Source organism: Papio anubis, unplaced genomic scaffold (genome assembly GCF_008728515.1).
Source record: "Papio anubis isolate 15944 unplaced genomic scaffold, Panubis1.0 scaffold1189, whole genome shotgun sequence".
NCBI lineage: Eukaryota > Metazoa > Chordata > Mammalia > Primates > Cercopithecidae > Papio > Papio anubis.
In genome coordinates this window covers 1,922-13,148 of record NW_022161043.1, presented here as the reverse complement: position 1 = coordinate 13,148, position 11,227 = coordinate 1,922, and the positions used below count along the sequence as shown (strand labels likewise).

At 33.7% G+C, this 11,227-nt stretch overlaps 1 long non-coding RNA gene across 1 annotated transcript; it reads right to left on the bottom strand.

Annotated features, from left to right (window-relative positions):
* Positions 1-892: 892 nt before the first annotated feature.
* Positions 893-10,601, bottom strand: LOC116272513. The gene is made up of 2 exons (XR_004181181.1): positions 7,212-10,601; positions 893-1,293 (listed from the first exon to the last, which is right to left on the bottom strand). It is a non-coding gene; the product is annotated as an uncharacterized LOC116272513 (long non-coding RNA).
* Positions 10,602-11,227: the final 626 nt, after the last annotated feature.

The following is an 11,227-nucleotide window of genomic DNA, read 5'->3' as shown; positions in this document are numbered from 1 at the left end:
CAAAAAGATTAAGACTCACTGAAGCCTCAGATGAATATTAGCTTTTTTTTTTTTTTTGCAATAAAGTATTTCTTAATTAAGGTGTATACATGGATTTTATACATAATGCTATTGCACATTTTATAATATAGTGAGCATAACTTTTATATGCACCAGGGAACCAAAAAATTCATGACTCACTTTATTGTGATATTCATTTCATTGCTGTGATCTGGAACCAAACCCACAATATCTCTGAAATATGCCTATATGTTAAAAGGTTCACAATCATTCCATTTAGGTAGGAGGATTATGTGTTTGAGTTTTTTTCTTGCTTGCTTTCAACACTTAGCTATATTTTCCAAATTTACTACAGTGAGCATTTCTACAGTGACTACTTAGGCACAAATCCTGTATATACCACTTACTAATTGTATGATCTTCAGCAAGTTATTCATCCTTTCTTTGTCTCAGTTCCTTTCAGCTTCTTCAATTGTAAAATAGGAGTGAGAATACTAATAATGGTACTTACTTCAAAGAATTGCTTTGAGGAATAAATGAATTAATTAATATAAAGGGCTTAGAATAGTACTTATGACATTGAAGTGTTCCGTAAATTTTAGCTATTAATATAATAAGTTGAATGACAGAGAAAATGAGAACCTGTGTTATATTTCCTAGTAGTATTATAAGTATAGTAATATTAATAGATAACACTTGCTGCACAGTTCCTATGCACCAGGCATTAAATTTACTGTTTTATCTGCATCATTCCATGTGTTTCTTACATCAACTCTATTAGGTACTACTAACCCCACTGAATAAATATAGAAATTAATAATTTAAATGGACAAATAGTTCAATGACTTTCTCAAGGTCACAGAGGCAGTAAGTGGAAGAGTTAGGCCTGGAATGCATGTCTAACGAAAAGTTTGTATTCTTAACTAGTACATTTTGCTTGATGATCATGATGATGATGAGCATCAATAACAGGTTTTGAAAGAAGGTGGAGGAGGAGGTGAAGAATACACACGAGAAGAGGGAGGACGGAAAGGAATAAGGGCAAAAAACCTGTTTTAGTAGCAGTTTTCTAGTAGAAATCTGTTGTGGTAGTAGTTTTTGTTCTTGCTGCTGTTGCTGCTATAGTTTGAATGAGAAAGCAACTTTACTTCATTCTGAGGTCTGGGCAGATGTCCAGTCTCAGAACTTCTGAAATTGCTTCTTGGTGGTGGTGGCCTTGGTGACCTTGAGAATGTTGAAGTGCACTATCTTCCTCAAGGGCTAGTGCTTGTCCACCATGATGATGTTGCTGACCTGAAACAGAGGGACAGGTGTGCAGACATGTTCTTGGGGTGCTTCTTGTAGGATTGTACTTGTGGATGTAGTGGAGATAGTCCTGGTGGATGACAATGGTCCTCTGCATTTTCATGTTGGCCACCATGACAGACAGGATACTGTTGGGGTGTTTTAATAAAAACAATAGCCATCAAGTATTGAGTCCCTATTGTCTACCAAACACTATGGTAGTTGTGATGGTTAATACTGAGTGTCAACTTGATTGGATTGAAGGATACAAAGTATTAATCTTGGGTGTGTCTGTGAGTTTGTTGTCAAAGGAGATTAACATTTGAATCAGTGGGCTGGGAAAGGCAGACCCACCCTTAATCTGTGTGGGCACAATCTAATCAGCTGCTAGCACAACTAGAATATAAGCAGGCAGAAAAAAGTTAAAAGAGAGACTGGACTAGTCTCCCAGCTTGCATCTTTCTCCCTTGCTGGATACTTCCTGCCCTCGAACATCGGACTCCAAGTTCTTCAGTTTTGGAACTCAGACTGGCTTTCCTTGCTCCTCAGCCTGCAGATGGACTATTGTGGGACCTTGTGATTGTGTGAGTTAATACTTAATAAACTCCCCTTTATATAATCATCAGATCTCGTGAGACTTAGTCACTGTCATGAGAACAACATAGGAAAGACCTGCCCCCATGATTATCTTTCACCAGGTCCCTTCCACAACACATGGGAATCAAGATGAGCTCTGGGTGGGGACACAACCAAACCATATCAGTAGTCTCTTTACTTAACATTGTCTTGTTTAATTTTCACAAGACCCCTATGAATTAGTATTATTACTTTCATTTTACAGATGAGAAAACTGAGGTACCAAGAGATTATTTAAACTGATCACGGGTAAAACAGCTCATAAGAGTCAGAAACATAAACCCAAATTGGTTTAAATCCATTGTCTGTGCTAATTGCACTGCGATATGCTACCTTTGTGGACTGCTGATTTTGGCCATGACTAGGATGAAATTTCAGAGCCTGAATTCTCCAGGATGGAGACTAAAGCAGCAAACTGGCTAGACATAGTGACTCACACCTGTAATCCCAGCACTTTGGGAGGCCGAGGCAGGCGGATCACGTGGTCAGGAGATCGAGACCATCCTGGCTAGCACGGTGAAACCCTGTCTCTACTAAAAATACAAAAAATTAGTCAGGCATGGTGGCGGGCACCTGTGGTCAGAGTTGCTGAGGAGGCTGAGGCAGGAGAATGGCGTGAACCTGGGAGGTGGAGCTTGCAGCGAGCTGAGATCATACCACTGCACTCCAGCCTGGGCGATAGAGCAAGGCTCTGTCTCAAAAAAAAAAAAGGCAGCAAACTTTCTCAGAATCTTAAAGGAAAATCTAAACACATCTATATAAAAGTGTGTATGTGTGCATGTGTATGTTTAAACTACATTATTTCTAATAATCCAAGAAATACTATATTGTTAAACAACACTTCTTTTTAAAGATTCTCCTATTACATACATCAGACGACAATCTGTTGGCACTCCCAGGTAAAACAGGATTGATGAATTGAGAAAAGGAGTCAAAATAATAACTCTATCTGTTTTGATGTCTCATGTTATTGCTGGAATGCAATTAATTTATGACTAGAGGCCTGAGACATTGCATGATATCCCATTTATCTGTGTGGAGTTTCAAAACAAGTGAGGAAAAAGTAACAATTTATCATGGATTTCTGAACACTGGAGTTTATAAAACAAAGCAAGAAATTCAAATAAAGGAACCTTATTCACTGCTGATAGGACAGCAAAATAGTGTAAACTTTCTGGCAACAATTTAGTATATGTGTAAAGAGTCTTTAAAATGTTCATATCCCTTTGCCTGTAAGTTCCGCTCATAAGAATTTATCCTAAGGAAGCAAAATAAAATTTGGGTAACATTTCCTGCATCAAGATGTTCACTACATTATTACTTATAACAACAACAAATGGAAAATAATCTTTATGACCAAGAATAATAAAATTGTATAATAGTAAAGAGCTATTAATATTTTATAGCCAATTTATCAAACTTTTGATAACAGAAAATTGCCTGTGATAATATTTAGGTTCTTTAGAAGCAAAACATGAAAATGCATATACAGTACAAATTTAATTATGCTCCAAGATAGAAAATAAATAAGTTTCGAAATAAATATGCCAAAAATATTAACAGTATTTGCTTCTAGTTAGTAAAATTGCAATTTGTGTGTGGGGGGGGGATGCTTTTTCTCTGCTTCAAATAATTATATTTCCCAGATTTACTACATTCTGCCTTGACTATTTTTACAATAAAGATGGGAAAAATAACTTCAAAAAGATTTTTAAAAAAATACAAAAAAGAAATAGAGCTTAATTAATCCAAGCGTATCATTTTATTTTCTCTTATTGGCTGAACTTTTAGCATATTTAAATAGGAAGATCTGCTTTCATATCACACAAGTGCTCTCAGCTGCATTAATAAATTTCCACTAAGAATATTTAATATCAGTTTTTTAGAGAGAAAATCACCTTTCCATAAAGGAATTTGGACATTTAGTTTTCACCGATTCTTGCGAATGCACTATTTAGCAACTACTTTCAGGGGTTAATATATCAGTCCTGGGATACAACACCATATGTGGCGAGCTTTTATTATTTCCTGGAAACATCAAGAAATATAATGCAAAAGCTAGACCTGTTTATACAATATATTTGATGTTGCAATTTTTAAAATTTATTTAATGGAGTCAGCCTGTGATGACTAATACATACATATTTTTTTGCCTGCTAGTAGTACCAAGACCTAAATAACGTTCTTGACTAGACTACACTTACGCAGGTCTCATTTTAACGGAAATTAGAGAGATGAAAAAAAAGATTATAGAAAGAGATGCTATAAAAACAGACCTCACAAGTCAAACTTCATAGTAAAACTATTTTCTTTAATGTAGACTACCATGAAAACAAATATCCTGTGAGCTAGAGATATATATTGTATCTTTCCTGCAGATCTCTATGCCTTCTTGAGACAGATTTCCATAATGTGATTACAGCTGATGAGGCAATGGCCTACAGAAAGAGGCTGATAAAAGCATCAGGCTCCAGGAAACCAGATAAACATGTTCATGATTTCTAATTGGAACAAGGATAGGACAGCACCTTATACTCAGACAGAATCCAGAGACAGGGAAAATATTGGTCTCTTCAACTTTAATAAATATGCATCCACAAAACAGACCCAACTGTCTTATAAGAAGAACCCTTTAAAAAACATTCATGTTACTTGCTTAATTAATTGATAGATAAGATTGCAAAAGAGGCTGTATGGCTTTAATATGTAATAAGTAAGTTATAACACTCTGGCAGAGACATTTTGAACAACAAAAACAACATCCTCGTAAACAAACTAGAAGACCAAAGAACATTGTATGAGAAGGTTGTCCAAAAGGCTATCTCAAGTAGTTTAACTGAAGGAACACATTTTTTCCTAACTCTCTTATCATCTCACCCCTCTACTCCTCCTTGTATAAGCTGTATAAAGATAAACTTTATAGACACTAAAGTGAAAGAAGAATGGGGCCAGGAATTTAATGTGACCCAGAGTTAAAGAAACAGTATAATTTCAGAGCTTCTGCTAAATCTCTATTTAGCAAAGAACATAATGAGGATAGATGATTCTCTTGTTTGAAAAGTAATTGGCCCCACTTCTTAGGAGTTAGTGGGTTCCTGGATCCAGCAGGCAAGCTGAGGGATGTGCTATGAAAAAAAAGAGGAAAAGAATAATTCCCTTTATGAATTTAGAAATCATGGCAGATTACATTGCTTTTAATAAAATGTTTTCCTTCCTTCATATGAATTTACTACACTGCTTCAGAATTATTGTTTGTTTTCCAGAGGTATGTGTTTGTGACAACCATAAGTTGCTGATATGAGATAGTAATATTAACAAAAGAATGAGAGAGGTAATGAAGAAAACCTCATAGGCGTCCCAAATTTGGAGTGAAAGATTCAGTCTAGTACATATGACTAAAGCCTCCTATTGTGGATTACACTCTCTAGATTCAGTAACACAGACTTTGGAAAACATACTTTAAGGATTATTGATTATCTTAGTGTAACAAGTAGGACAATCCTACAATCAGATGAACCCCTGTAGGTAAAGAGAGGGTTTTCCTAAGATCAGGAGAAAGAGAATGCCTACTGTTACTGTGAAAAACTGAAAAGGGAACTCTGCCATAGGAGAGTAAATAAAACCAAAAAGCAAAGCTAGGAACTAAAGTTTGTCCTTAAGAGGCTCTCTGTGTGTAGTGTAACTTTTTCTCCCCTTGTCCTAAAATTCTGAGACAAGTCAGATTTAGTAAATAATGTTCAGGGCTCTTCCCTAGATTTTATTCCCTCCTGTTAGCCCCTAAACTTTAGTAAATATTGCATACACTCAGTCTTGTGTCCATGGTGTTTTACAAAATTAAACTATAAAAGTAAAGTGGTTGTATTTGCACCCCCTTTTTACTGAAGCTAGCATGCCAGGAATAATATTGTATACAATAAGGCTCAGAGTCCCTAAATTCTAGACACTGGCCACTGTCTGACACCCAAGTCAAGTTGCAGTTGAGATAAAATGATGAGAAGCACAAAACCAGGGGATAGAACAAGCAGAATGGATTGACTCAGGAGAAGCTAAACTCCCTACTTTTTCCCAAATATGCTAGCAAAACACAACATAAAGTAAGAAGGTAGATGTTGGATTGTAGGACTATGTTTTCATCTGCTTAAAACAATCATACTCTCACTATGTGTACAGAGTTTCTGCAGAGTCTTTCATGATCAGTTGTCTCAATGCAACAGAATAATAACTGACATCTTACAATCTGAGTTTTATTAATGTTTATTCAAAGCATACGTTTTTAGTTCTCTTTATTTTCGTCAATACTCTCTCATGAAAAATAGGATTTCAAAGTATTATAAAAACGTGCACTATTAAAAAAATGTAGCTGAAGAAATTGTGGTTAAAAGCAGATTAATACATTCGAAATACAAGTTGAGCATCCCTAATCTGAAAATCGAAAATCTAAAATGCTCCAAAATCCAAAACTTTTTGAGCACTGAAATGATGCCACAAATAGAAAATAATAGTTTTTCATGGACAAAATTATTTGAAATATTGTATAAAATTACTTCCAGGCTATGTATATAAGATGTATATGAAACATAAATGAATTTCATGTGCAGACTTGGGTACCCTCCCCAAGATATCTCAGTATGTATTATTTATGCAAATATTTCAAAATCTGAAAAAAAAACTGAAACACTTCTGGTCCCATGCATTTAAGATAAGGTATATTTAACCTGTAAAAGGAAAGTCAGTACACAGAAACACAAGCAAAAATATTTTCCAGAATCACTAGAGAGGGCTGTAAATATGGTTCCAAGTTTCCCAGCAGCCAAAGCAAAGAGAAAATAGGATCAGTTACAAGAATCATATTGTTTTAAAGATATAAACACTCTGTTGTACGGAAGAAAAGCTTTCCTTCTGAAACTGAGACTTGTGAGAAATGTTTCTCACAGATCTTTATAAAGAAGAGAAAATAGAGAACAATACCCTTTGTAAACACATCAGCAAGTCTCTTCCAGTGTTTCCATATAGTGTCCCTCAAGGAATCCTAACATATCATGCTAATGCTTCAATCAGTAAGGAACACTTTATTCTCAGATGAAATATTTGTATTATTTAATAACCATCATATAACAAAAGTCAGCATATTGTACCTATTTCTCTGTATCTCTTGAACCAAAACTGTATCATTGCTGTGGATAAACAAGAATATATTCTTAATATAGTCATTATTTTGATATTCCTAAAAGAAGACAAAAGCATAATAGTCTTACCAAAACCACTCTGAAGGTATCCACTATTTCCCTCACCTGTGATTCTTTCACATTTTCAACAGTAAAGTTGAACCAGACTCGGAATCGTGGATTACAGGTGTCCGGCCTAATGAACAGATCATACTCAAACTCAGAGACCTGGTCCACCCGGCCCAGGTTACCTGGTAATAAAAATTAAGAGAACTGTGTTTTAATAGAAGTTCATGCAGCTCAATGGTACACACATTTAAATATTATGCTCTCTGACAGTGGCATTTGTCAACATTCAGTACTTGAAGGTTCAGTGTTCACAATCCATAGGGCTGCCAAGTCTGAATGCAGCCCAGAGTAAGAAAAGCTTTCAGCTAGGCCAGGCTGTGGTGCAAGCTTCTCTGTCTGGCCCTTCTAACCCAGATCCTTTTGTGCTACAGGTGTCTTTTACAGACCAGAATATTATATAAAGCCTGTGGTACGCCCCTATAAACCAAGAGAAGAATCGCAAACTTCGGTTTCTTACTTAGAAAAGTGAGGATGGTAATACCTTACGTATTTTGTATTAAGCTTTATAGTATACAAACTACATTGGATCTTATTTAATTTTTACAACAGGCATATATGGTTTGTACTGAGCTTCTTATATCCTAAACTTCTATCAAAATATGTTAAAAAATATATAGAGTAAGGTTTATATATATATAGAGAGAGAAGTAATTGCTACATAAGAATAACACAATCATGAAACTTAATTTCCATTTTCTCCATCAACAGAACTAACAGTTATGTAGAAAATATGTAAACTTAGGTGTTATCTACATTTTCCATATTGTCTCTCCTATTTCTCACTGATAGTCTAATGAGCAGTGAATTACCAAAAATGTTAATAACAGAATGGGATTAAGTAAAGCAGAGTCTGGTGAATTCGCAAACCAGATGATCGACAGCTAGAGAAGAGTGAAGATGACTACAGACAGCAACAAAGCAATTGAGTGGAAAGTTAGTATTGTATTGCTCTAGAAGAACACAGCAATATACTGCTTTAAAATGAGCTCTAGTGTGTATACCTCCAAAAGAACACTCAAAAATAAACTTTAACCTTATACAACACCAAAGTTTTGAATTACTTCTTTCACTAGTTCTGTTGGCATGTCACCTGTTTTTCTGAGTACCAATTATGCTATAATAGACAAAGTATTAGCCCAGGAATCCTGGATTTTAGTCCAATTGACACACTGTGTGACAAGCAATGGGCAAGATATTTACTCTCTGAGCGTCATCTAAAAAATGAGAATATCAATTTACATAACCTCTAAGGTATTTTCTGCTGTAACATTATTTGGCTGCCTGATTCTAAGACTGATCAGACAGTGACAATGACAAGATACATTTCGTCTCAAACTGTATTAATTAGCCTTAGGGTTGCTTATATCTGTTCTCATTAAAATGAGGCCTGAGAAGCTAGACTGGAGGACAGTCACCTCTAGTTAAGTATACATATATTTAAAATTTTGCATTGATATGAAAGTACAAACATAGTGACTAAAGACTTTAATGTTTATTTTTCTAGTTTCCATTATATTCAGAATTCTCAAGATTTATGAATTAAATTGTTTCTTTCAACTAGCATAAAAAAATGTTTACTAAGCCTTATGTTAGGTAAAGTTTCTGAATTAAATTGTTTCTTTCAACTACTATAATAAAAAATGTTTACTAAGCCTTATGTTAGAGAGGCAAGATATTTGTTACACAATGGTACTGAATTTGGAGTCAGAAGAGCTAGTTTAGTTTTAGTTCTGGAACTAACTAAGCAACTTTATAGACAATTCACTTAACCTCTTCCAACATCTGTTTCCTCAACTATAAAGTTAGAATCATATTAATAGAAATATGAAAATTTATTTCTATGCCAATTACTATGAACACTACTTGAAATTAACATATATAATTTATATGAATATTAAGTTTTGATAGAAAATTAAAGTTTTCTGAGCATTTCTACATGCCACATACTGTGCTAAATGTTAAACGAACTAACATATTTGATCCTCACAACTCCTATGAGGTAGGGACCATTACTATCCCCATTTTACATGTGAGAAAACCAAGGTACAGAGAACTTACCCAAAGTTATATAGCAAGTAAACAAGTAAAAGTCACATTTAGGATTTGAATTCAAGCAACTTGGCTCTAACCACTAGACAATATAGCTCTCTACCTAACAGAGCTGGTAGGAATAATAAACAAATAATATAAATTGAAAGCACATTATAAGTGATAAGGCTTAATAAAATTACTATTCTTAACAAGAAGTTGAAAAGGTACTTTTTTCCCTCTAAAAGTTCATGATCTAAAAATTAAATATTAATATTCACTTCAATATTCAAAAGAATGCAGATTTGCATTTTGTTCTTAATATTAAAACAGTATAAATGGGTTCCGATAAACAATAACATCTTAAAATTACTGCTGCATATAGTGTTAATAATAATGCACCATATGTGTCTAGAAATTTATAGTTTCAAAATGATGACATCTTTTATATTATTAAATCCTCACCATGACCCAGTGATAAGTAAACTGAAACCCAGAAATCTTTAGTTCTTGCTTAAGTTCATGTTTTAAAGCACCCCAGGGTGAGACCTTAAATTAAAGACTTCTGATTTCATTATGTTTTTCTCTCAGAATCTACCATAGCTACAACCAATTCATTTATTAAGCCATTTAACCAGTAATTCATTCAAAAGGCACTATGTTTTGTGTTTTTTATAAAAGAGACTAGATAGTATCAAACATACACTTTCTTTGTGCTCATTAAGCTTATAGTCTGAAAGAATAGTGAATATCTGGTCTTTGGCCTTCTGTAACTATTCTGTTGACCTTCTTCATCATTCTTGTGATGAGCATTCTCTGTATGGGTGTGTGTGTACATAAATAATACTTTCCTTATATGCAATTAAGTGCCAGTTTATGGCCTTCTGAAAATAACTATTTCAAAATAAGTTAATAATGCCTCCATATCATCTAGTTCTCTTTCATTAAATGAAACACAAGGAAAGAAAACAATCTAAAACATATAGGTAGGACAAATATAACACAAAACGTAAGCTGTAGATTTTATACCCAACTGTATCACTAAATGTGTTATATGTAAAATGATTAAAATTAAAATTAAGACAAAATGGATGAACCTGGACTACATTATGCTAAGTTAAATAAGCCAGATGCAAAAACAAAAATGTTGCATGACTTCACTTATATGTAGAATCTACAAGGAAAAAAAGCCAAACACACAGAAATAGAAAACAGAATGGTGGTTATCAGGGGCAGATGGTGGTGGACAAAATGAGATATGTAGGTCAAAGAATAGAAAATCACAGTTATGTACGATGACCAAACCTAAAGATCATGTACAGCATGAGGATTATAGTTAATAATATTATGTAATATACTGGAAATGTGCTGAGAAAGTAGATTTTAGTTGCTTTTACCATGCATACATATACCAAAAAAAGTTAACTATATGAGATAATGAATATGATAATTTGCTTGACTTTGGTAGTCATTGCATTATGTATATCTAAACATAATGTTCTACATCTTATATATATACATATATATATAATAAAATAATTTTTTAAATAAAAGACAAAATTTCATTTTGGATATAATACCAACTATATTTTGCTTATAAACACAAGCTTTACTTTTAGGAGAACAAAAAGATTGAAAATAGACAAAACATTTTAACAGAAAAGCACTATCAATAAGAAGGCAAATGTAACTATATTTATACCAGATAACATAGACTATAAATCAAGTAACATTACTAGAAATGAATAGGGGTATTTCATGATGAGAAAGGGTAATTCCACCAAGAACATATAAAAACATTAAAAGGATGGATAGATAGATAGATAGATAGATAGATAGATAGATAGATAGATAGATAGATCTTTAAAGTATGTAAGTAAAATTTGACAAAATTAAAACATAGATTAATCTAGAATCAAAATGAGAAATGTAACACACCAATACTCCTTACTATAAAAAATACCAAAAGAAATATTCAGCAAAGG